The following is a 26,604-nucleotide window of genomic DNA, read 5'->3' as shown; positions in this document are numbered from 1 at the left end:
CTTGTTCAGAAAGGCTCTGCCACCATCAGTTCAGAAAGGCTCTGTCACCATCCCCCTCCCCCAGCAAGAATTGTCAATCAAGTCATTGGAAACTTAGCACGAAGTTTGAATTGTTTGTGTTTTTAAAAACAAAGAGGCAGAATTGGTGGGCTCTGCTGCATGTGGCAGGTGTTGGCATTTGTTTGCATGTCTTGCATTTTGCTTCTCTCCAAGGTATAGTTAAGATCTGTGTGAATCTGATGTAAATGCTCTTACACTTGTCAGGAATTAATGAAGACGTAGCTATGGTGCATCTTTGTCTCAAGTGTTAATTTGATAAAGACAGGAAGAAGATGATAAAACTTCCCAACAGCAGAACTGCTCTTGACCCTGCTTGCACAATAACTTCCCTGCTTTTCAGATTGCTTTAATATAGCATCCTCTTGACGGTATAAAGAATGAAATCTAGCCACGTATGAAACATTTGGTAATGTGCACAAAGGCTTTGAGAAATATTTAGTCTCTGAGGAATGTAGCATTCTCATGTCAATTTTTAAAAATCAAACTTTTTAAATTCCAAGATATAGTGGTCAAATGTGGTTTGTTATAATGCAAAAATATGTGAAGAGATGTGAACTCTATCCAAGCTCTTCTAAGTTCTTTGTTGACTTCTACAGAGTTAAGCACATGCTTAAATCTCTGCTGTTGAAATGGGTGGGTCATTAAAGAGCATAATCTTTGTTTGGATTGTTCCTTGCATATCAAGTATTTCAGTGTAACTTTGGGCTGGGCACTGCGTTTAAGCAGTCACACTCTGCAAAGGTTCTACATGCAGCTTGTAGAAAAGTATAGGTTTGTCAAGAATAAGTGGCTTGTAAGTAGTCGTGAATATATGCAACTAACAATCTGTGAGGGAAATGTATATTTGATAGTTAACTTGCTAGTTGTCAGAGTTGCTTCAATACCTTTATCTGGTAACTTATTTCAGAAGGGTTCATCATAAATTGGGGGCACCATCTAGCTTAAGTTCAATGCTCTTAACATTCCATTTATTTTAGTGGAAAATTTTAAGCATGTGTGCAGTCAATGGGATTTACTTACCTTTGACAGGATTGTATCTGTGGTGTAGAACATGCACCTTCACAAGTGGGAAAAAGTGTTGATAGCAAAGTTATATTATCCTTGATTTCCCACTGTCTACCTTTGGTAACTTGTTTAGTATTTCATGGATTTTTTAAAAAAGCTTTTTGTGGTTCCTGAGTTCTGACATCTTAGGTGATAACCTCTGTTGGCTTCGTTGTAGCTTTACTTGGCTATTTGTCTTGCAGCCATGCACAATTGGACTCTATCTCTGTAATTAGTAAAGCTTTTCCACGTTGTACTCTTGATGTCGTTTGCAAACCATTTTGAATATAATTAGAAAATTCTGCAGCTTTTAGCGGATAAGTAAGAAAGAGATAAGTCAATTCCTTCTAAAGGGAGTATCAAGCCTGTGAGCCAATATCTTTTGGTCTTTCTCAAAAGTGTTTTCTCTGATTTTAACCAAATCTCTGGTCTTTTCCATTTCTGCTTTGAAGGATATGAAAATAGCCAAGTGCCATTCATAAAAACGTATGGGACTGGCTGCCACAGATTAGTTATTCACGATATGTTGATTCCTTAGGCCTAGAACTTCTGCATAGACTGGAGATTTGAATTCCTGTTTGGGTTTAGGCAAGAAGCAGCTGAGTGAGAAGCAACAATAGTACTTCCTCAGTACAGTTAGATAGATATAGGGCAGGGATGGGAATGGGCCTGTGGTCCTCGATGTTGTTGGACTCTTTCCCCACATGAGCATCAGCCAGCATGGCATAGTGGGCGTTGTAGACCAACAACATCTGAAGGGTCATAGCCTCCCTGTCCCTAATGTAAGGGCTGATCTTACTGTCATCCATACAGGATACCAATGAGGACCCCTCCCCCCGAGTAAGAAACAGAAATGCTCTTGTAGGTTAAAGATTTCTGAAAGATGGTTCCGTAACAAATGGAGCACTTAATGATTCTAAATGCTTTTTAAACAGTGCGAGTATCTTTGGAATAATCATAGAAACAAAAGGTGCCCAGATACTTTGCCAGCTGTACCTCTGAGATACAGCATGGTCCACGTTAATTGGTTTGAAGAATGGCTTCCATTCATTCCGGGAGGGTGGGGCATGATGACAGAACAGCCTCTATTGGCTTGTGTACTGCTGGTCGGGGAGGGCTAGAGAAGGCGTCCAAGAGCCTGTGGACAGGAGTTGTATTAGCAATTTTGTGGGAAAGATGGCACATTCTCTGTGTAAGCCGTAGAACAAATTGCAATTGTGACCTATGCAGCAACTTGCTTTGTTCTTAGAATAGTGTTGATCACAAATGTGTGTTCTACTTTGAGTTATGCAGCATAAACAGTTGTATGATCAGGCACGAAATAAATTGTTGACTTTGCAGATGGTGCTCTTGAAGTTGAAGATGCGTCTTTATGGAGAGATTAAAGCAAATGGTTTCAAGTTCTTCAGAGTTGCAGTTTCATTTTTACTGCACTCTTTCTCAAAAAAAGAGCAGTTGCTCTTTTATCTTTGAGAATTCTTGGAGAACAGGTGAGGTCCCTACAGACTGGAGGTGGGCAAATGTTGTTCCCATCTTCAAAAAGGGGGAAAAGGAAGACCTAGGTAACTACCGGCCTGTGAGCTTGACATTGATACAAGGGAAGGTCCTAGTTAATTCAACAATCAGCCTGTGAGAAAAGGATGCTGTAAATACTAAGACCCAGCATGGGTTTCCCAAAAATAAGTGATGCCAGACCAATCTGATTTCCTTTTTCGATGGAATTACAAACTTAGTGGATCAGGGAAATGCCTTGGACATAGTGTATCTTGATTTCAGTAAGGCTTTTGACAAAGTGCCCCATGATATTCTTGTGAGGAAGCTGGTAAAATGTGGGTTGAACAAGGCTTCAAGTTGCAAGAAAGAAGATTCCAACTAAACATTCAGATAAACTTTCTGACAGTAAGAGCTGTTCAGCAGTGAAACAGACTCCCATGAGAGGTGGTGGACTCTACTTCCTTGGAGGTTTTTAAGAAGAGGTTGGGTGTTCATCTGTCATGGATGCTTTAGCTGAGATTCCTGCATTGCAGGGGGTTGGACTAGATTCTATGGACTAGATCCAACTCGTAAGATTCTATGACCATAGAGCACATTTTCTTATCTGTAAAATGGACAGGACAGCTGTAGCACAGGGTGGTTCAGATCAAGTCCTGGAAGGAAGAGGGAAACTTGGAGGAAGGATAGTCTCAAACCTTCCATTTAGTAAAGTAACATCTGAAGTTGTGGGTGATGGGAAAGGTATACATCCTCCTGATGAGGGATTTGCTATTAGTTTGTGGCGAGTCACTTAAAGTGTTTGGAAATATGTAGTTGCCCAAATGCTGTCTCTTTTAAAATAAAAGTCATGGTGTCTGTTCTTGTCAGAAAAAACACTACTTGTTCATTTTTTTTCCTTTCAAATTGGAGAAGGTAAATTATATCAGAAGTTAGTTTGATAATGTCATTGTGGCTTCACGTGGTTGAGACAGACTAATATACATTTGATGGTTGGGGGGAATAAAAGTTAAGGGTTTGTACAGCCATCATTGCTTAAGTTCGCTACCAATTAACTTCTCCAGCAGTATATGATGCATATCAATTTATATGCCTTTTAAAGAATTCCTGTTATACTCAGGCTAATACTGCTTTTATATGGCACCGCCGCCTCTGGCTTTTTCAGCAAAGGAAGAGGGTGGTCGCTCCATTACTTGGGGTTGAAATTACAAACTACTCATACCACATTCTTGCGATTCCCTAACACTTGTTCATACCACAGTGTGATTTTTGTCTGTACATGCAGTCTTTTTCTTGGAGTTGTGATTGGCTTCTATTGAGTGTTTGAGATTAGATTCAATTTTAATTTAATTTGTATGCTGCCTTTTTGTTAAAAAATGTACTTAAAGCAACTTACAAAATATGCACATCTCTGGAGAAGATGTTGAAAGGAACCATTCCCATTTGACCATCAAAACTGTAGTGGTAAACAATGATGTGGGACAGAACTTTATTCTTCCATGGAAAAATTTCCATTGCATAAGTTCATTAAGTAACAATGAATAAGTGTTAATAGCAAATACAATATTAGGCAATCATAGCTGTTTCAAAGCTATATTTAATGTCTTTGAGGTGATTATCCCTAGTAAGTATGTGAGAGAATATATATATTTGAAGTCAAATACTTGTGGTGTGTTGGGACAGAAGATTAACTTGGGGCATTTTTGAAGCTTTGTTCACTAAACTAAAGCGGATATGCTAAATGAGATCACCCTAGGGCATCAGAAAAAAATTCTGATGCAAATTACCCCAATCTTCAATAAAATAAAATAAAATCCTGGGAAACCCCTATCACTAATGCCAAGGATTCAGTTTTGTAGCCACCAGCTAGGAGGGGAAAATGAAATGGCCAGACACCTTCACTTTACTAGCTGAAACTTTCCCTTGCATCAAATTGTATTTGTAGAGGCCCTGCAGCTCTGTGCAAGTACAGGTGTTTGCCAGCTACTGGAAAACGTTTGGGGTTGGGCAGATGGGATGGACTTAAGTTGAAAGTTAGGGTAAACAAAGTAAGATTTGGAAGAATTTGGATTCTTTGCTTGATTAAAAGACAGCAGTGGCTGTTTCACTGATTTCACTGATATCCTTGAGAATTCTTTGAGAACAGGTAAGGTCCCTGCAAACCTGAAGTAGGCAAATGTTGTCCCCATTCAGAAATGGAGAAAGAGAAGACCTACCGTAGATAACTACTGACCTGTCAACTTGATATTAATACCAGGAAAGGTTCTAGAACAGATTATTAAACAGCTGGTTTGTTAGCACTTAGAAAAGCATGCAGTGAATACTAAGAGCCAGCGTGGGTTTCTTAAAAATAAGTCATGCCAGACTAATCTTATTACTTTTTAAATATTTATTTTTGATTTGATTTACTTTTTGACTTACAAGCATGTTGGATCAGTGGAATGCCATGGATGTAGTGTATCTTGATTTCAGTAAGGCTTTTGATAAAGTCTCACACAATATTCTTGCAAAGAAGCTGGTGAACTGTGGGCTAGATGATGTTGCTGTTGGATGGCCATCTGTCATGGATTCTTTAGTTTAGATTCCTGCATTGCAGAGGGTTGGATTGGATGACCCATGGGGAATCCCTTCCATATATCCAATTCTTTGACTTGCGGGTATAGGGTGGTATACAAAATTAATAATAATAATAATAATAATAATAATAATAATAATAATAATAAGGTATTGGTAGCAAGTGAAAATGGTGCCATGTTTCACAGGACAACATCAGTCAGGAACCTGACCCCTGTAAATTGCAAGGTTCACAATGTTCTTCTTAATTGTAACCAGCAAGAGATTTGGTTTTTGGAATGTTTGCAGGAAACAAGGTTTCACCCTTACCTATGGTTTACTTGTAATATAGTTAATGATAGTTACAAGAGCGTTGGATGATTTGATTGGTTCATGAAATAGAGTATCTACAGTGGTTGGTGGACAATCTGTGCTGGCCAGGTTGGCTAACAAGCTTTCAGGGTGCATTGACATTTTTATTATGTGGGCTCACTCTTTTCAGGAACCAAATACTTACATTTCTGAAATGCCCTTTTTGTGGGAGCAGCAAGACAAGCTTTGCAGTGATCTCCTAGCCAATATTTATGAAGGGCTATGTCCATAAACTGGCCTTTATAAAGGGAAGCCAGCAAGCAAGGTGGATACTGCCCAGCTCTGTTGATTTCAAAGTTGCTTTCCCTGTCCTCACTGGAATGAGCAGATGCCTATTCCATTCTGGCAGCCTTCATGGTTTCCTCCCTCTAAGTGTTGTATAATGTAATGCCATTGTGATAAAAAGATACAGAACGTCATTGCCAGAAGCTGTCAGTTTAATTGGGTCCCAACATTATTGTTTTTATTTGCAATGTAGTCCACACATTATTTTATATTGGAAGGAATTACTCTCATGAAGTTATACAGAGCAAACTCTTCCCTGGTGAAGTTTCCGAAATCTCTTTACACAGGGACTTCATGCCTCTTGGCTTCCACAGTGCCTTTCTGTCTTGGCAGAGTTCATTAAATTGACAGAAACTGAGGTTACCTGCTGTTAATCACAGGCGCAGCTGTCTGTTGTGAAGTTTAGAGCTGGAGTTACGGAATGTACTGTAGCAATCTCTGTTCTCCAAGAAACATCAAAGCCACAGACTTATGTGTTTTAGGAATAGGTCGTGTAAGCAGGCACATTTGCACATCTTTAGTTCAGCAGTACAAAAGACACCCTCCTATCAGGGGGCTGAACACCAAGCCAATTTGTACTGCACATGATAGAAAATGTTTTGGTAAAAATACACAGCTTCAGTATTCTGAGAAACATTTGACTGCTAAGTTCATTTTCTCCTTTTAGTTTCCTTCATGAGAGCACCTATAAGTCTCTCTGTAGTTTTCCATTGCCCTGTTCTTGTAGCAATGTTCACACTTGCAGATCTCAGGCTTAATGTCCCCGGTCTGATATTTTGGTAAATTGCTTGTGCTGGTAATAGGGAGAAAGTTCTTTCTCTTGCTACGGCTGTCACCAGAGAAAGGAGTATAGGGGAGGGATGAAGACAAAACACCTGGCATAGTGTAGAAATCTTGGCGGTGCCCCCCCCCCAAAAAAAAACAAAAGTGCATGTGCTTTTCTAGGAATCCAGGCTGATGAAGCCAGTTGCATCTAAATCCAAAGTTACTATGCCAGTCTCCCCCACCCTGATGACTGTGAATGCCACTCTGCTTTCTAAGCAGCTATGCAGCAGCCACTGTGTGCAAGAAGCCAAGATACTGATAGATCAGGAACCCCAGAGGAATTCAGGAGGAGAATTCTGCAGCAATACAGAGAATCACAAGTGAAGGTCAATATCTGCCTACTCCAATTCTTCTGTTTGTGAGCACCTTGCAGCCAGCCTGTCACAGTAGCTTTAGGTATTAATCAGTAGCACCCTCCCTGTTACAGAAAGCTACTGGCAGAGTGGCTTTCTCCCCCTAAGCTATCCTATAAGGTAGGCTGGCTATGAAACATCAGTCCATTTTTTAAAATGGTGCCAACGCTGGTGTGTTCCAACTGCCCCTCAATGAGTTGGGTAAATAAAGTATTTTTCACATAGAAGAGTGGGTGAGTGGAAAGAGAAGCAATAGGCTGTCATGCTTCACTACTAATCTTGGTGAAACTAATTTGCTATATTGTGTAGTATCAAAATCAACTATTTCTACTTGGCCGAATGTGCTGGGGTTGTCCCCACCCCCAAAAATGTGAAAGTAGCAATAACGTCTTAGGCCACAGTACAAAAATATGTTGTGAACAATCCTCTGATGTCCTTTGTATGGAATGTAAATGCAATGAGTTGAGTGCTTTGTGGTCAAGTAAGTTGCTTGTAATGTTCTGGCAGCCTATATAAGGAGGTCATCAAAATACATTTTCCTCTTGGGCCTGAGCCTTTGTATTACGAAGTGCTGTACAGACATTATGAGGGTCAGACTGCCATTGAAAGCATAGCACTCTAGCTTGAACATAGTACTTTTGCTTGGAATGGATTGTTGAGGTAATAGGTTCAAATCCTGTGTTTTGCTGTTCTCAATATTTCACTAATCTGGGGTCTTGTTTCTGAGATAAGGTTGAGCTTTGGATGCCTCTGAAGCTCATCCCAGCTGCAGGGGTAATTTTCTACCCTCCCCAAGTCAACTTTGTCAATGAATGTGTGAACCTCAGTCTCACAAACTAGTACTGTACCCTGAACACCTCATCTTTCACCTGAAATGTCAGCCAAAGCTTAGAGGTAGAGTTTACACTATGTATGTTCAAACCCTTGCATAGCTAATTAAAAGACAACAGAGTCCTACAATTTAATTTTGGGGATATTAAGAATCACTGTTAGTCGAGTAGAGAACATATTCATAAATTCAGACTACAGTAAATACCAGGATCTGGGTGTCATCAACATATAGCTGATACTGAAATCTCTTTTGGGATGTAGTGAGGATACCTAAGGAAGGGAAAGAATAGCAGGATGGCAAGAATAAACATGAAGGGACCCCCAACAAACAGCAGGAAAAGCAGAGAAAGAGCTTTCCCTTGTGGAAAAATTGAAAGAACAGGCAAGAGAACTGGCTGAGGACAGAATCGTGGAGAGCTGGGGCATAAAGGGAGACAAGAGGGTGGGACAGGACTGAGGAGGGTATCAAAGTTGGAGAACATGCTTCAAGAATTCCTGGTGTGGGTTAAAGAGGTGGTGTAGTCTTTTTTGGCTACACTATAAAACAGATGAGAAGGTGCAAGGATGAATTGGTTGTGGATGAAATTGGCCACGTCTTTTGTTATCCTCCAGAGGTGTTCAGCCACGTGATAACATGAATGGAGACAGCAGTGGGCCAGGGCTGGGAATGAGAGGAGTTAGTAGTCTCCTGGGAAAGTGGGCAGATATGTCTAGCTGCAGGCAGGATAGAATGAATTGAAAGTGAAAACTGCAGAGTCTGAGAAGGAGGCAAAGACAGTAGATGAAGAAGATCAGTGGATTGGAGGTCTTGGGAGGAGCAAGAGGCAAAATGTGGGGAGGTGGATGAAGTAGATGAGGTATCAATCTGACAGAGGGAATTTCACTACAGAAGCATTTGAGATTGAGTGGTTTTTGGTGAAGAGAAACTCAAGAGTGCCCTAGGCAGTGAATGGGGAGTCTGTCCAAAGCTGAAGAAAGAAGAGGCCAAGAAGCAGCTGAGTCAGGGCGATAATCAACGTGAATGCTGAAGTCACCCAGGAGCAAAGTAGAAGTGTTGTCCCAAACAGGTCATGCAGGTCACATGCCTTTGAGCCTTCAGACTCTATATCTGTGTAGGGACAGAGGGACAGTTGTGAAATTTTTGTTTGATTCTATACACATGCAATAAGACAAAGCAAGATCTCTTACGGTAGTTGAAGACAAAATGGTCAGAACTTCCTAGAAGCAAAGGCTAGCAGTTATTCAGTGGAACGTTCTGCAGCATGTCAAGGACTGTAAATGTTCATACTTGATGGTTAACAGATAATAGTTAACACAATAATAAATGCCATGTATGCAACACCTTAGAGATTATGTCTAATTCTTGACCTTAGAATTCAGGTATTTTGACCTGGTTATCTCAGTTTTTGTTTATAAGCCTATGAGTTTAATTTTAAGATATTTTCCACTGCTGGAAGCAGCTTATATGTGGCTGATTGGCAACATAAAATAATCCAGAAAATGGGTGTATTAGGGAGATGCCTTTTAAAAATTAAAATTAAAATTTGAGAGCTTGTTCACCTGTTCATGTATTTCACTTATGCTGCATTTGATGTCTGGCAGCTTTGTTGAGAAACATTTCTGCTTTTGAGAAAAGCGAAGGTTCTCTCTCTGATGTTATAGCAAGTCATTCCTTGATGTGCAGGGAAGCTTGAGTCATGCTTGTGAATATTGATGTGATGTTGACTTGCCCATAACAGACAACTATGTGTATATGTCCAGCGTGGAGGTGCAGTAGGTGCATCTGTAATGAAAGCAGACAGTTTCAATCATGGCTGCGGTGCTCTTCTCCTCTTTCCTGAAATTCTGCTGAGTCATTTAGTACCCACTCCATGAGCTCCCTCCACCCCATACTCCGTCCCCTGCATTGTGCAAAACTGACTTGGCTACTCCACATTTTGCCTTTAAAAGAACCTTGAGGCAGAATTGAAATTTCTTCGTGCTGTGTTAAATTTACATAGTGCAGAATTTGCTGTTAATGTTGCCCTGCTGTATGTTTCTGCTAATGTTTACCAAATTAGCAAACGTTCCGAGTAGGCACAGTAATTTCACACGATTGAAAGGTTATAATTCTGGCTGATTTTTAAACAAACACATCGTACTAACTGTTGGGCTTCCAAAGAAGGTGATCAAAGCAGTGCTGTGTTTTCCTTAAACTGCTGCATGGAAGTAGCTTTCTTTTTTGTTGCTTTTTCCAGTCTTTATTATTATTGTTATTTTAGCCATAGGTAATATCACCTAGTTACAGTTCCCATATAACTTACAATTTCTCCAGATCTTTAAATGTTTTTGAAAAATATTTAAAGGAGCTGTTGAACGAATGAATAAATTTGAAATGCACACTACCTAATTGTTATAAATGAATATTTCAGAGGAGTTTGGGATGAAACTATATTGTTGGGAACCATGAAAAATGCCTCTAGACAGACCTTCAGTTCATCATTATTTCAGTGAAAAGGGATTGGTGCCATGCAGAGTCGGTGAAGAAGAGAGAGGAAAAACCTGCCAGGCCATGTCTGAATTATCTCCCCCTAACCCAGCAGGAGGCAGGGCAGGGTTTGAAGTGAGCAAACAAACCCTTAAGCAACTTTGGAAATACTTCTGGGCCCTTTCATTGAAAGGGCAGTAGGGAGTGACTGGCAGATCCTAATGGACTCCTCTATTGTGCTTAAAGCCAATTAATAGCATAGTTTACGAAAAGTAGCCAAGGTTACCATTTGAAGTGCAGATTCCTTAGCTGATGGGGCCAATAAATCTTCCAATCAGTCTACTGTGATAGGCTTTCATCACTTTCTCTTTCTGGAAATACTGGAAGACTAATTTTAGACTTGCCAGTGGCCTGGACGCAGAAGTGAGAGATGATTAAGTTCAGGACACTTTGCCTTTACGTACATGAAAAAAGAAGTGTTATTAACAAGGGCACCATAAAGTGCATGTGTGCGCACACTCCTGCCCCACAGCATTGTAAATTTAGTACAATTTACACAAAAGTTTGGGACTGCAGCTTTGGGCTGATGGTTGTCTGTTCATGGTTGCTCTATGCAGTGACAATATGCCCCTCTTTTCTGTGGCCCTGGGGTTCTTGGAACAGAACTCAGAAATAACTGACTGGTAGATCTGGCTGGATAGCCAGAGAGAGAGAGAGAGAGAGAGCGAGAGAGAGAGAGAGCGAGAGAGAGAGAGAGCGCGAGAGCGAGAGCACGCGCGCATGTGGAAACTGGCCCATCTGTTTGTATTAACATTGTTCCATAGCTGCTGCGAAGGACGTCCTCCTTTATTTTTTTTAAGACTCAAGGCTTCAACTGCTTCATTCCACTGGGTTTCTATACCATATGTGTCCCATTAATGGGTTACTACCATCTCTTTAGTCTTGGGAAAATGACACCATATCATATACCCATGGTTTACAGTAATTTGTGACTTTGTAGTACCTAGACGTTTTGAGGGACACATATGATTTTTGTGTGTGTGTGTGTGTGTGTGTGTGTGTGTGTGTGTTGGGATTTCCCCCCTTTTTTGTTACATTATTCCAGTTCATTAAAATCCTTGTAAACATTGAATAGAAGAGTGAAGAGATATTTGTATCTACTGATTAACATTATCATCATCATCATCATCATCATTTTATTTGTATGCCACATTTCCATAGTTGCAACTATGCTCAAGGCGGCTTACAACATGACAAGATTTTCATAACAACAAAATTACATAATTACAAACATAGCAGAAGTCATAAACAATAAATAAAACACATCAAATGTATACAACCAAATGGAAACAATTTCCACGTAAACCATAAGCTCTAAAACTAAAGATACAACAATGATATCAATAACAGCTACAACAACATAACATAAAAATGTAGTTGATTTCTGGAAGCATAGGTATTTGATTGTCATCCACTGCCAGTCCTTTCACTAGCAGTACCTGCCATTTGTTTGTGTCAAATTTGTTGTGATAAGAAAGCTTGCTGGTGATTGTACCACAGACTCTAAAATTGTATCCTTGCATTCTGAATAAGTTGACGGGAAAGAATAATTATTGAGCAATAGGATTCTGTGCAGAAAACTTTCAACTATGATTTTGGTTTTGCAGTATCTGTTGAACTGTGTGGTGCAATAGCCCACTTGGTGGCTTCTAGATGTTTTGGAACACAACTTCCATGGCCATGTTGATTGAGAGTGAGTCAGGGGTCAGTAAGAGAGTCAAGTTGGCTTCAGGATTGCTTTGTGAACTTGGGATAAAGTGTCTATTTTTTCAGGGAATATTTCCTAAATTTTAAAGGGTAAAGGATTTGTTTTCTGTGGAGTGTGTGTCTGGTATGTGTGCACCGTAAAATTCATGTAACACTACCCCTTTGCTCACTTTGGAGAGGGTTTTCTGTCCCGAATGGCACCTCTTTAACAGTATGTTTCCCTGACTGTATCCTTCTAAACAGGTTTCTCCCTCCTTTTCAGCTGGCGTTGCTATAATCTGTTATATCCATTTATTTGGTTCCAATTGTGCCCGTATGATCTTTTATGGCACTTTGTGCATAATATATGTGTTCCACAATATAGTTCACCAACTCTGGTGCTTTAGACATCTCTCTCCCCAATTCATGTACCTTTTCCTGAACAGGCCAGCTAGAAAATTGACCTATCTCTGCTGAATGTCAGAGCACAGAATCTGACTGTTCTACCCATTATTATATTCCTATTCAGTTCTAGAAAGGGAGGGTCATTAATGTACTGAAACAGTGAAGAGACTTTCTACAACTAGAGGTTAGCTGCCTCATTAATAAATAAATAATTTGGAGAGAGGCCTTTAAAGATGCTTGCTAAGAAGGTGAATTTGCTCTTCAGGTGCCTGAATTTAGCTCCTGCTTTGCTTCACAGGTATCTTTCACCCTACCTGCCTTTTATGCCTCCCATTTTCCCCAAGGAGTTTTTTTTTCTGCCCACCAACATAGCTTCCTTTAGTCTTAATTTCCTGCTGTACATTTTTTCACTCATTATATTTTCTCCTCCTTGTTTTGCAGGCTGCATCATCTTCCCCCACATTGTCTACCAAAGACTCTTTCGAAGTCTTAGTTTCTCTTCCCTTCCACCCCTCTAATCCCCCACCCCCACCCCCCATGGAGTTTCTGTGCTGCCTTCTGTAGAGGTCAGGAACTTTGTTCTCCAAATGCCATTATGTTGTAAATAATGGTCCACACCAGCCAAAGGTCATAAAAGTAGCTAGTGTTTTTAGAGCTAAGCTGCTGTATTCCTTATCCCTTTCTCCTCCCCCCCCCCCCCCCCGCCAGCACTTAATACATGTGTGTCCTTTATCCTCAGGACTGTAACCTACTGAGTTCAATGAGATTTTCTAGTAGGTGTGCCTGGGGCTGCAGCCTTCCCAACTGTTTTGAGGGTAGCCATAAGTTGGAGGGTTGTATTCTACTAAGTAATACTTAAGTAGACCTATTGGGGATGAATGCATCTAAGTGTGTCATGGCCATGAATTTCAGTGGCTCTACTCTAAGTCAGATTAGCATTGTATAGAACCTGACAGAAATGAATATATCAAAGTTCTTTATTTGAGCTTTCGTATACATCCATTAGCATTTTTTTCATTGTTTGCTGATTGTATTTTGAAAAAAATGTGAATAAAAACATTCTAAAAAGCACCCTAACACTATATGCATCTGATACATTGCAAATCTCTCCCTGGCAGTAAATGAAAGATGATCTGCAGCCTTTTTAATGCTATGCCAATTCCTTGTATCAGTAGGTACGTTTGCCTTGTTAAAATTCATCTTCTGCCCTAGCCATGTAATAGTGAATCTGGTACTGACTAGTGGTTGTATGTGAAGCATCAAGGGTTGTATTAAATGATTCTTGAGTTTTGCACGTTTTCCAGTGGCCTCTTCCTTTAGGACTAATTCAACCCTCTTATGCTTTTATGGATGCAGGTAGTATTTTTTCAGCTTCCAGGTACACCGGCTTGTCTCTTGTTGCCCTGGGGACCTGTCCCAACTTCTCCTTTGCCACTCTCTGACCCATGCCCATTCCATAAGCATTAGTATTTCTCTAGGTGCTATTTACAGCACGTAATGGTAAGTAGGTAGCATTTCTGCTTCCTTCTTTCCTTTTCTCTCACTTTCAGCAGTGGCCACTCATTTTATGTGCATCATTCTGTATCTGAAATATATTTAGAGCATCCACCCTTTCTCACTGAAATCGATTATTGAGTATTTTCTTGTATAGGCTTTTTCTATTTGGGCATCTCTATGCCCCGCCCCCACTACTTCTCATGTTGCTTTTGTTTTCCATGTGAAATAAACCCCCCTTGGAAGCATAGAAAGCGAGATTGAAAAGGCAGCATTTCAGCAACTTAGAAAATGTAATATTCTTCATTCCCAATTCATTTGATAAGTGAGCCAGTTCATCCGCCTCTTTTATTCTAGTGCCTTGCACAAAGATGTTTAAATCGACTTTGGAAAATAGTTTCTTTGTAAAATGCTGTGTAGAAGTACCAGGACCTGCAATACATATTGTAGAACATTTCCTTGAATGCTGATTTCCAGAGGCTGGGTGTTTTGTGATGCAGCAGCAGCTAATTGCTGCTTCTGCCCTCCAGATAAGCAGGATAAACACTTTGATAAAATTGAACAAATTACTGCATCTCTGCCAGGGTTTTGTGTGTGCGTTTATTTTTTTGCTAGCATGTTTTGAGATGTTTGGTTATTGCAGGAGGAATGGAATCATGGGTAATTTCTGATTATTTTTTCAGAAATCAGTAAATATTGGGAATTATTTCCAGAAATTTGAAGCAATGGGAAGGATGGATCCCCTCCATCCAGAGTATGTTCATTGATGGGCAGACTACCACCCCTCAAAACTTTATTGGCCATGGCCGCCCATGGGCTCTCTGGCAACCATGGAAAGGTTTGTATCCCTGGACCTGCTTTAGGCCAATCTTCTCCATGGGTGTGGTAAGAACATGGCTGTCTGAAGTCAAGATACCTCTGGGTGTTGGAAAAAATGTAATAAATGCTTTAGGGCCAAGAAAAGTGAATATGAATCTTTTAAAAACTCTTTTATTCAATCAACAATTTAAAAACAGAATGTTGTTGTAGCTCAAGTGTATTAACTTCAACGGGTTGTATTCAACATTGGTTCTACTCAGAGTAGACCCATTTAAATTAATAGACATGGTCTGTTAAATTCAGTGGGTCTACTTTCTGTTGGTCTAATATTGGATACCACCCCAAGTTTGTAGTTTGGATTTCAAGGACAATCTTTTTAAAATTTTCAGACTGTTCAGTTTCTACACACTTTAGAGTGAGCAAACTTGGCCCTACATTCCTTTTCATCTCCCCTCTCATGGAAAAGGACACAGTCTTTACATTTGCAGACATAATGGTGAAATGACTTACACTTATCATAAATATTTGTAACTCATATTGCTATAAAAAAGGAATTCATGGGTTTTAAATATATATATATATATATATATATATGCAGGTTTTGGTGTCCTCGGGTGTCTTCCCGTGTAAAAGTTGGGGTGTCTAGGCGACGTTTCGACGAGGTCTCACTCGTCATCTTCAGGCTGGTGCTTTCGGCTTCTTGTTACTGGAACAGAGCGGGATCTCAATGTTTGAGTTCCTATAAATACTGTAGAGGGGGTGTGGTGTCTAGCCTCCAATGTTCTGGGCAGAGAGGAAGTTCCCAGGCTAGTGTGCCTTTTCTTCTTTTGTTCCTTAATTACTTGAGAGATACCTTGAGTGATTTCTTGAGTGATATCCTGAGTACCACTTAGGTGGGTCATTAGGTGTGGATTAGTTGCTAAAGTCTTTGTGTCTTGACCTCTTGAACTTTGTGAAGAGTTTTCCTGAGAAGATGGCTGTATTGCACTTAGTTGTGCTTTGGCTTGGCTTCGTGTATAGGGGCGAGCTGTGGTTTTGTGGCTTGTGTCAGCCAGATCTGTGTAGGGATTGCAGGGGGGTGCAGCATCCGGAGGTGCCACCATGGATTGGCTACTGGATGGTGTCAGTAATTCATCTGTGGAGAGGGTCTGGGTTTGGGTCTGGTGTGGTTGATTGGTGTTGGCGTTCTGTGTGCCTCTGGATCTGGTGTCAGTTTTTGTGGGGAGGGCTAATTTCCAGATGTCTGGCAAGCGGGATGTGTCGTCACGCTTGTTCATGTTGTGAGGGTGTTTCTCTATCTCGATGGCTTCCATGATTATTCTCTTGTGGTGATGTTCCGTGTTAAAGAGCAATTTGGAATCTGCAAAATTAATTTCGTGTCCTGTTTCTTTCATGTGTTGGAAAAGAGAGGAAGTTTTTTCTTCTTTTTTGACGGCATTCTTGTGTTCTGCGATACGTGCATTTATTCGTCTGTTTGTTTGTCCAATGTACGTGGCTGGGCAGACTTTGCAGGGTATTTCATAGATCCCTTGGTTTTCCAACTGGATTTTATCCTTGGGGTTTCTGAGGATATTGGCTATTTTTTGGTTGGTGCAAAAGGCTGTTTTGATATTGTGTTTATGGAGGATTTTGCTAATTTTATCTGTAGTGCCCTTGATATAAGGAAGGAGGGCCATGCCATTGTTTTCTTCTGTGTCTTGGTTTTTGGGGGGTGTTTCCTTTTGGATTAGCTTCGTAATCCTGTTTTGCTGGTATCCATTGGCAATTAACACATTTGAGAGATTCTGTAACTCAGTTGTCAAGTGGTCTTTGTCAGCCAGGCGTTTGGTTCTGGAGATGAGAGTCTTGGCTACGGAGTTTATTTGTGCAGGGTGGTGGTGTGTGGCTTGTGTCAGCCAGATCTGTGTAGGGATTGCAGGGGGGTGCAGCATCCGGAGGTGCCACCATGGTGCACCCCCCTGCATGGTGCACCCCCCCACCACCATGGTGCACCCCCCCTGCATGGTGCACCCCCCCACCACCATGGTGCACCCCCCGGAGGTGCCACCATGGTGCACCTCCGGATGCTGCACCCCCCTGCAATCCCTACACAGATCTGGCTGACACAAGCCACAAAACCACAGCTCGCCCCTATACACGAAGCCAAGCCAAAGCACAACTAAGTGCAATACAGCCATCTTCTCAGGAAAACTCTTCACAAAGTTCAAGAGGTCAAGACACAAAGACTTTAGCAACTAATCCACACCTAATGACCCACCTAAGTGGTACTCAGGATATCACTCAAGAAATCACTCAAGGTATCTCTCAAGTAATTAAGGAACAAAAGAAGAAAAGGCACACTAGCCTGGGAACTTCCTCTCTGCCCAGAACATTGGAGGCTAGACACCACACCCCCTCTACAGTATTTATAGGAACTCAAACATTGAGATCCCGCTCTGTTCCAGTAACAAGAAGCCGAAAGCACCAGCCTGAAGATGACGAGTGAGACCTCGTCGAAACGTCGCCTAGACACCCCAACTTTTACACGGGAAGACACCCGAGGACACCAAAACCTGCATTCCTGTACCCGTGAAAATCTACGAAAGCATATATAATATATATATATATATCAATAAAATAGAGATTGTCTACAACAGATAAAGATTAGATGACAAATACAATAATTCAGTGGTTTAAAAACGGCACAACAACAGGAGGATGTCAAAGATGAGGCAAGGGTGGGAAGCTCTATTGCTGAGCATGCAATCAAAGTGAACCCCCCCAAGCAATGTTCCAACCAAGTGCCACTCAACGTTCATCACCCACACTTGAATTTGATGGGAAAGAATAATTGTTGGGTGCCATTTTCATATGAGTTGCACCACACTCCACATCCCCAGATGATCTCACCCAGTGGGTTTGCCAGCAGCCAAATTGTCAAATAGGAATCCCCCAGCCCAGCCTTCTGGAACTGTCTGTCCAGGAAGGGCTGAAACCAGTGTCCCATTCCAGTTGGATGGTCTAGAATGGTGCCGTATTCAGTGATATCAAATGCCATTGAACGGTCCAGTAGAACCAGCACGTGGCACTCTTACTGTTCTCTTCCCAGTGTGCTTTGCCCAACTGGGTAACAACAGCCATATCGGGACCTTAATCTATTTCATGTGGGAGAATGTGGACTGATGTCACTACCACATTTTCAAACACCTTGCTCAGAAAAGGAATATTAGTGATTACCTGGAATATGGTGGGATTCAGTAAGGACTATGTTAGCAAAGTTCTTAACCACTACCTCATTTAATAAGGCAGTGTTTATCACTCTCCTCACCCACTTGGTCAGCCCACCCCTGGATATCTTTGTCCACCACAAAATATAAGGACAGAATATGTTCTTAGTTTATCTACTGACTCTGCCCTAACCATTATGGTTTAGGGACCCCCTCCCCTAATGTAAGTTTGACACTGGGCCCTATTTAGTTAATTAATTTTTGTTATAGTGTGAGAGGTTGAAACAGAAAGCTGCAATGAACTACAATGGTTCAGAACTCTGACAAACAAGAAGAAACATGGTGATGTGTAGCCCTTGAGCCACATCACAACAGTGGTTGAATTCTTACTACAGGATGTGAATAATGTTATGAATTAAGCTGAACATTTTTTCTGGAATGGTCTGTACTTCAGTAGCTAATAAACTTCTGGCATTCATGTGATTTTGTGTGTAAGCACAATTTTAATCATTGTACCCCCCATCCCCACAAATCATTTTATTTTTTCAAGTTTTTTGTGGGTTGTATCAAGTGTTGTCACTTTAAGGAGAGTAATTGAAATCAATGGACATGCCTAACTCAGGTCCACTAATTTCAATTGGTCTATTCTGAGTGAAACTTAGTTCAGTGCAACCTTACATGTGAAATATTCAATATTTTGCAAAGTTTTGGAGATGAATTTTTGTCAAAAGGCAACCAGCCATGTCCTATACCTTACATTGGGGCAATAGGGGGGGGGGAGTTTAATTTAGGGAAGATTAAAAACATAACTTGTCATTTCTATAAGAACTATAGAAGGCTTTCAGTTTTACTCTGAAGCTCCTTAAAAAAAAGGGTGCATGTTGTTCTTAGACATTGCCTTGTAGCTCAGATGTTAAGACATTAATAAAGAAATGTTCTATGTATGCTTTGATATACTTGTTCTGAAACACCCCACGTAGGCATATGTTAAAAGCATTTGCAGCAGTTTCACAAGAAACCTTGCAGTTTCAGTTGTCAAAAGATTTAATTTGTCCTGTGTGAATTTGGCCTTAAGATATTCATCTTCAAATGAGTCATCACAATAATCACCCAGCCCTTCACCAGCTAGATGTTCACCATCTTCTGAACCCAGTGCAGGTTTTGGACTGTGCACATATCAATGCACACAAATCCATTTTTCTGGCAGACACATTTTGGCTCATTGATGCAACCTCAGGCTAGATGATCAAGTATACCCTCAGTGTATTGTATACATATGTATGATTTGGGTGACTCAAAGCTTACTGTGGGGTGCATACCCCAGTTCCTTGATTAATCTGTTTGTGCATATTGGGTACTTTTAGCAAGTGAGTGCTGCATTTGAGTGTCTTGTGCACCAACAAAGTGTTGGCTTGGACAAGAGGCTGTGGTATCTGGTGGAGTTTGGGTTGTGTTTTCAGGGGGCTCAAAGTTTACTGTGGGGTGCACAAACCCAGTTCCCTATTAATTTATACATATTTTTCGCTGTTACTGGCAGTGCAGTATAGTTTGACTGTGTTTGTCGCCTTAACAAAGCATTGGGTTGGATGTGATTCTGTGGCAAACTGTAGAAGATGCTGCACTGGAGATGTGAGTGAGTTTGCAAAGCACTCTGACTGTTGTAATTCCTTAACCAGATCACTTCACCTTTCTGCATAATTTAAGTAATGATCACACACCAGCTGCATGATGCCTGCAGGTCTGCCGCCTATTTTCCATCTCTTAGGTTGTAGACCTTTCCAGGAATGATATACACAGTATTTTTAACCAGGTATGGTATGAATTTTCAGTGTGGTTTGTGGACTAATGTAGATAAATTCAGAGTGGGTGCTGTTTCATTAGCTGTCTGGACTAAGTCGTGTGGTGTTTCCTATGTAGCTTTTTATTACTTGGATTTAAATAGGGAAATGTTAAAAATGCCTTTTTAAGTTTAGCATGAATTTAGTTACATGGAATGTAATGTTTAGTTCGGGGGTCTGGATTTCTGTCTCCTTGAAGGATTCTTGATAGGATTGGATAAAAACAATGTATTGCTGAAATGTCACCTAAATGCTCTATTATAATAGTTAGGGATGCTTTTCAGCTTAGTTCTGCAAGGCCTCTTGTTCTTGGAGCTATGTAGCTGCTTCATTCTGGAGTTACCCATGTTACTTTCTTAATGATTTATCCCAGAAGTTATACTTTGGCTTTGAACTGGGCTTAGGGTTACTGAGGAAATGGTGCCAACTTAATCATACTGTTTTATCTGAAGTATGAGATCATTTCTCCCCTCCCCAAATAAATACGGTGTTTACTCAGATGAATCTGATTTCACCTTGCTTATATACTAGTTATCAGGCTTCTTAGCTCTTCCTCCCCCCTCTACTTTCAAAGACTAGAACAATACAAACAACAGTGCCTCTGAAGGATTGTGTGCCTCATACTGACATTGTGATGGGATATTGATTCTTGCTGTAACATTTAAAATGGCGTGCATGCCTCCCAGCAGTGAATACATATGACAGATGCAATATGAGATGAGAATTCTGGTAGAAATGAAATGATGTAGGGTTTATTTTCCTGTTCCAGTGGCATTACTGAGTGGGGAGGGGAGAGATGGGTTGGGTTTATCTTTTGTTCTTTTTGTAGGCAGCAGCCCCAAGGAACTAAGACATTAGTTTCCAGTCCTGCAAGTGATTTTAATAAAAAAAAAAACTAATTTAAGGAGAGGATTGGGCTGACTCTGCTTTTGTTTGTGTGCATGTGTGTTAGTTGCTGCAGGATCATATTCCCAGAACATATTCTTATTTTGGCTCACTGTGTTTCCCAAGTAATTCCAGGGTTAACGGCTGGATGTAGAGGATGAAGATAGAAAAAGCAATACATGAATTGCAGTGAGAAACTTAAAATCTCTGGCTCAGCTTTCAGGTCCTGTGCAGATGTAGTGCTGCCCAGTTTCCTAATCATGTTGCAGACTTTCATGCCACCTCTCTGTGTAGATCTTCCCCTCTCCTTTTCGCCTCAGAGAAAAGTATGTCTAATTTCTACCTTTTTGTCCATTCATTTCCTGACTATAGTTGGCACCAAGCCATAGTTTGCAACGATGGTCACAATTAGATTTGTACAGCATGGTTTGGGCAAACTATGAGTAGTGTGCTTGTGTAGACATTGCATGCTACTTGGCTTTGAAATAGTAAGGTTTTTGTTTTATTTAATGCCTTCAAGAAAGGAATGGGTTGAGGAGTGACTATGGGGTGCTCCCCCTCCCAACCATGGTTGGTCAGCTGTTCAGAGTTGTATCTAAACTGAGCCTGGATCTGGGAAACTGACCTGTGATGCTTCTAAAACGTGAATGCCCAAACCCTTTTAACCTGGTACCAGTTGGTGTCCTTAAACTGGTACCATTTCATGTAACTGGCTGTGTGGCAGAAACTAACAAATTTGTTTCTCTTTGCCTTAGCCCTGTTAGTGCTTACTTTTCACAGGCTACTGTGTTTTGGGATTGAGATGGAAAACCAGGAGCAAACAGCCACACTGACATCACCCAAGGGGGTTAGTAGAAATAGTATGCAAATACATTGTATCTAAGACCAGCCGTCACAATTTCTGGTTGCCTGTTTGTGGGTCACTGTGACCTTGCTCCATCCCAACACGAAGGACTGGTCTCTGATGTCATGCTGAACTTTGGTGGTCAGCATGCAGCATGAGGTCAGGGATGATCCCCCCTGCCCACTCCAAGCCTTGGTGGGGGGATTTTCTTTGTTGTGTTATAGAAACATAGGATGCTGTCTTATATAATGAGTCAGAACATTGGTCCATCTAGTTCAGTACTGTCTACACTTACTGGCAGTGGGCTCTCCAGGCTTTCAGGCAGAAAGGTCTTTCCCAGCCCTATCTGACAATTCTGGGGATTAAGATTGAGATTTTATTCATGCAAAACAGATGCTCTATCACTGAGCTACAGTCATTTCCAAACTTGAGGTTGGGAGCTTGAGGTACTTCTACAGTGAACTGTGACTTCAGGGGCAACCCCCATTTTTTGGTGTGTGTGGGGAGGTAGAGGTTCGTTGTGCTCACGAAAGGGGTGGGGTGCTTACCATGACAAGAAAGTGATTGGGTTTCTTCCCCATTTGAGACTTAACTCTCTTTAATCTGTGTGGTGTAGTGGTTGGACTGGGACTGAGGAGATGGTTCAAATCCCCACTCACTGATGATGCCCACTGGGTGATCTTGGGCCAGTCATAGTCTCCTAGTCAAACTTAGCTGGTTGTGAGGATAAAATAGGAGGTGAGCAGGAGGAGAACGGAAAGTGAGGGACCATGTGTGCAGTCTTGAGCTCTTTGGAGAAAAGACGGGATATAATGTAATATATAAATTCATTCCCTTTTGTATTGGTACTCAGATTACTTTGTGTAGAGTCTCAGTTCTGAGAAGTCTGTAGCCCGTGGCTTGTCCTGAACTTAATACCTTTTACCCTCTCTGCCCCATTCAAATATCTTATATTGCAAATAAGCCAGGAAGCCCTAACATTTGCTTTTTAGATGCAGCTCTAGGTTGATCGGATGCTGCCTTTTAATATAATGTTAATCTGTACAATAAAAAAAATACAGATTGAACTTGAAGTAGTAGGATGTGTTGTGCTTGGTGGTTGAGGGTCATGCAGTGTTTGTTTACCACATGAGACCAGCTGAACTCTTGAGGAGTCCTCCCAGCCCCCAGCCCCCAGCAAAGAAAAAATATTAAGTCTTAACAACTTGCTTTTTGTGGGGAATAAAATTTAGCAAAATGAGAAGAATCAACATAACATTCTTATTTCAGAATGACTTGGGAACTGCTCTGAGATGTGTTAGAATGTATATCAAAGATTATTCACTTTATGTAGCAGAATTTCAATCACTTTAGATGTCTTTAGTAGTAAACTTACTTTAGAAGACCTTTTTATTGAGTTAAAGAGCTACTTAAGTACTAACTTTAAACATGTGTGTTGGCTTTTATAATGTTTGCTAAATCAAGAGCAGCCAGATCAATAGTCCAACTGAGGTCAATATAGTGGGGTAACTGGGTTGAAATTGGAATCTGCTTCTTTAAAAAAATATATGGGGGGGAAGCATTTTTTTTACAGTACAGTTAACAATATTATTTCCAAATAAATTGTTCATGCATTTCATCTATCACTGTGACAAAAACATAGTGTGGTTTTACCTTTTTTTATTTAAAAAATTAAGCTACTTGAGTCATCACTGGATATGTGATGCATTCTTTTTATTGGGTTTTAATAAATAATCAACTACAAAACTAACTGCTAAGTCTGTGCAGAGCCCCTCCCCCCCAAAAGTAGTACAAATATGTTTTGAAGTGAAGGTGACTGTAAATGTTGATTTGTAACTGATTGCAATGTTTTTGATTCATTTCAGTAAATGTGAATCTGTGCAACATACTTAGTTTTTTACTTACTGTAGCTCCTTTGTTTTGCAGAGATCTTGATGCAGCGCCATTTTGGATTTCTTTTTAATAATGTGTGACCCTTCACCTTTGATCCCTTGACCTGCATTATCTTGGTAACCATTTCATTTTTAATTTAATTTTCATTTTTTGATTTTTGGTGTGCAAGCTTGTAACATTTCACCTTCTTAAATTGTAACATTCTTTGATTTCTCTAAATATAAGTATTATGTTTACCTGTAAATGTTGTAAAATGTTAGTTTCATTTTCTGTATTAAAATTCATTTCAGTTTTAAAAATATGCAGTTCTCATTGTTTTTCTTTTGATGTGTAACAGTGTGCATGTTTTTATACAGTATGTTTTCTAGCCATGTGTTTAGAGCACTTATAAACTAACATTCTTTTTAAAAAATAATAATATGCAAGTTTTAAGCTTGCATATTCTTAAAACATTTTTCTTGCCCAAGTCATATGTTAGCAGTTTTGAGATCATAAGAGTATTATAGGGCTGAATTTTAAATCTATCTATCTGTCTGTTACACACCTTATTTCACAAGCCTCCTTTGCAAGTACAGTTTCATTTAAATGTATGTAAAGATGCACCTTTTAATTTTTGTTCAGCTAAGTTAATTCTCCTTTTTCCTGTTCTGGAAAATATTTGTTTCTTTTATGAAGACTCCATAATTGTTGTTTTGCCTGATAATGATGCCCATGCCTTGCTAATTTACTTGTCCCTACTTGGTGTTTTTGGGACTTGCACTTCAAATTGTTGTTGGTATAGTGCAGCCTTCACCAATCTGGAGCCCTGTGGATGTTTTGGACTACAACTCCCATCAGGCCTAGCCAGCACAGCACCATGTTCCAGTTGCATTGAATTGCAGCCCAAAACATCCAGAAGGCATCAGATACATGCAATCGCTCCATTCTTAACTAAAATCTGATGTAAGAATTTACTATCACTAGACAGCAGATTTGTTGGACAAAATAAAGTGATCAGCACAGATTCAGGTGACTACTTCTCGTCCTCATAACTGAAGTAGATGGACAATCGCTTGTCCTCCATATTACAGTTTTAATTGCAAAGGAATATGTTTAGCAGCAACATTCTTGGCATGCACTGGGTCAGACTTCACAGAAGAGATGACATGTTAAAATCTGAAAGGAACTGAGCTTGCAGATTCTTCTGAAACAGGTAGTTTTAGAAGGTTGGAGCATGCTCACAAATCACATTGTTTTCAGTGAAGTTTTCTTCCAAGTAAGACTGCATAAGAATTATGGCACCAGTGGCACTGTTATGATCTAATGCTATTGGAATAATTCACGTCAAGAGTGAGTATCATTTGACTGTAGAGCTCCAGCGTGTTTTTATGTATAAAAAAAGGAAAAGGTGTTGATGCTTAAAGCAGTCAGCTAACTTAGGACAATGACTGTGACTTTGATAGGAATCTATTTTTGTCTTACAAATGATCTGATGAAATCTGTGCTGAGCATGGCCCAGTGGAGCACAGATTATTTTTTAAGTGCCTCATTATTTTATTCTCTAACATTTAATACTGAAGTTTTAATTGCACACAGCTGAAGCTGCTAAATGAATGCTGAAATGGGTTTAGGGCCTCTTGGAGCTGCCTTTGTCTATGAAACTGTTTTGTTCATTACAGTCACAAATTACAGTTTGGGTTTGGTACTAGGGATCTTGAGCTCTTGCTGTCCACCTCTCCCTCATTTAGGATAATATCTTTGCCCTCTCAGCATTAACAAACTGCAGACTCCAGGATTATTTGGGGGAAGCCAAGTGATACGATGCTGTTTTAAATGGATAGTGCAGACGGGGCCTTTTCTCCTAGGAGTTATGGAAGCCATGCAAGCCTGTGAGAATGCACCCAAGGCTCCTGAGGCCTTGCTGCTTGGTGTTAAGGAGTCAGGAGTTGGCTATGGTATTGCACAGACCACCTCCTCCTCAACCCATGTGCTAATTTTACCATTACATCTGGCTGTTAATCAGGGTCTACGATTTTTGCTGGCCAACCCCCAAATTCTGGTTGTCTGATTCCTCCCCGCACTGGCTGGCTGGCTTTGGCACCTCTGCCAAAGAAATCCCCCCCCCCCCCCAATATTTCTTGTGGGAAAAGCAGGATGGAAGAAGCATTCTTCCTTCAGCTGGTGCTTGGCAATGTGGTTTGGAGTCTTGCTGCTCAGCAGAGGCTAAGAGAGCTTCCCTACCTGTTTTCCTCTCCACGTGAAGAGCGAGGTGAGGAGCTTGCTTCTAACTCTCAGCCAGCTTTCCTTCCAAGATTGGGGTGGGTGGGAATTGCAGTGAAGTTGCTGTGACAGTGCCAGCCCCACTCTGTAGCTTCAAAAGTGGGTGCAAGCTCGTCATGTTTGCCAGAGGGTGATATACTCACCATGGAACAGCACAGAGGACAAAGCCTGCTGTCACCATTGGTTTAAAATGCAAGTTAGAATCCACCTGACAGAACCACAACCATATTCCATTCACTTACCTCCAGGGAGCATTGTGTATACACCCCAGTGGATTCCACTGCTGCATAAATGAAGTGGGTTTTCTGCATTTGAACCTAGCACAATTCCTACCCCCCTTCTTTTAGTGGTTATAGCTGAATACTTTGTCCTGCCAAAGCAACCCCATTGCCTTGAGCTGCCAGCTGCAGCCCTAAGCACTTTGTGAGTTGGCTTCTTTGAAGTCAGCAGCGTTTTCTTAAGTAAATGTGCTTAGGAGCAGAGCATCAGGCTGTGAACCTGCCCAGTTAGCTGTTCAAGAGCCCTTATTGGAGTTGAAGAGACTGTCTGAGCAGGGAGCCAAAGGATGAATCCCGGAGGCATGTAGCTGGGGAAATGTAGGCCTTCTGCATGATGGGGGCACATGCTTTTGCAGGTTCTCATCATCAGATTTGCAAGAAGTCCGGAGGGTTTCAATATTTTAGAACAGTTTTTAAACAAGCCTTGTGGCGTGGAAGCAATGAGATAGTCATGCTTTTTCTAAGTGCAGAATGAGCTTGCAAACACTATAGGTCCAAAGGGTTGTTTTTACTTGCAAATGAGAGGTCTTGATTTTCTTGTTTGCAGCACTTTTAAAAGGCAGGGTTCAGAAGTGCTTTCTGCTGTTTTAGTGGACATTTGTTATTGAACAGCTATGTCACCCCCTGCCTCCCCCAGCTGGTTTAGAGAACTCAAG

At 40.8% G+C, this 26,604-nt stretch overlaps 1 protein-coding gene across 6 annotated transcripts in view; it reads left to right on the top strand.

Moving 5' to 3' along the window:
• Positions 1-26,604, top strand: part of LOC310850687 (calmodulin-binding transcription activator 1-like) — a 683,171-nt gene that overhangs the window by 16,880 nt on the left and 639,687 nt on the right. The gene's annotated exons all lie outside the window — the stretch shown is intronic.

This window comes from Podarcis gaigeae, assembly GCF_964106915.1.
Source record: "Podarcis gaigeae genome assembly, chromosome: 8".
NCBI classification, from domain to species: Eukaryota; Metazoa; Chordata; class Lepidosauria; order Squamata; family Lacertidae; genus Podarcis; species Podarcis gaigeae.
This window is presented reverse-complemented; position numbering and strand designations above follow the sequence as displayed.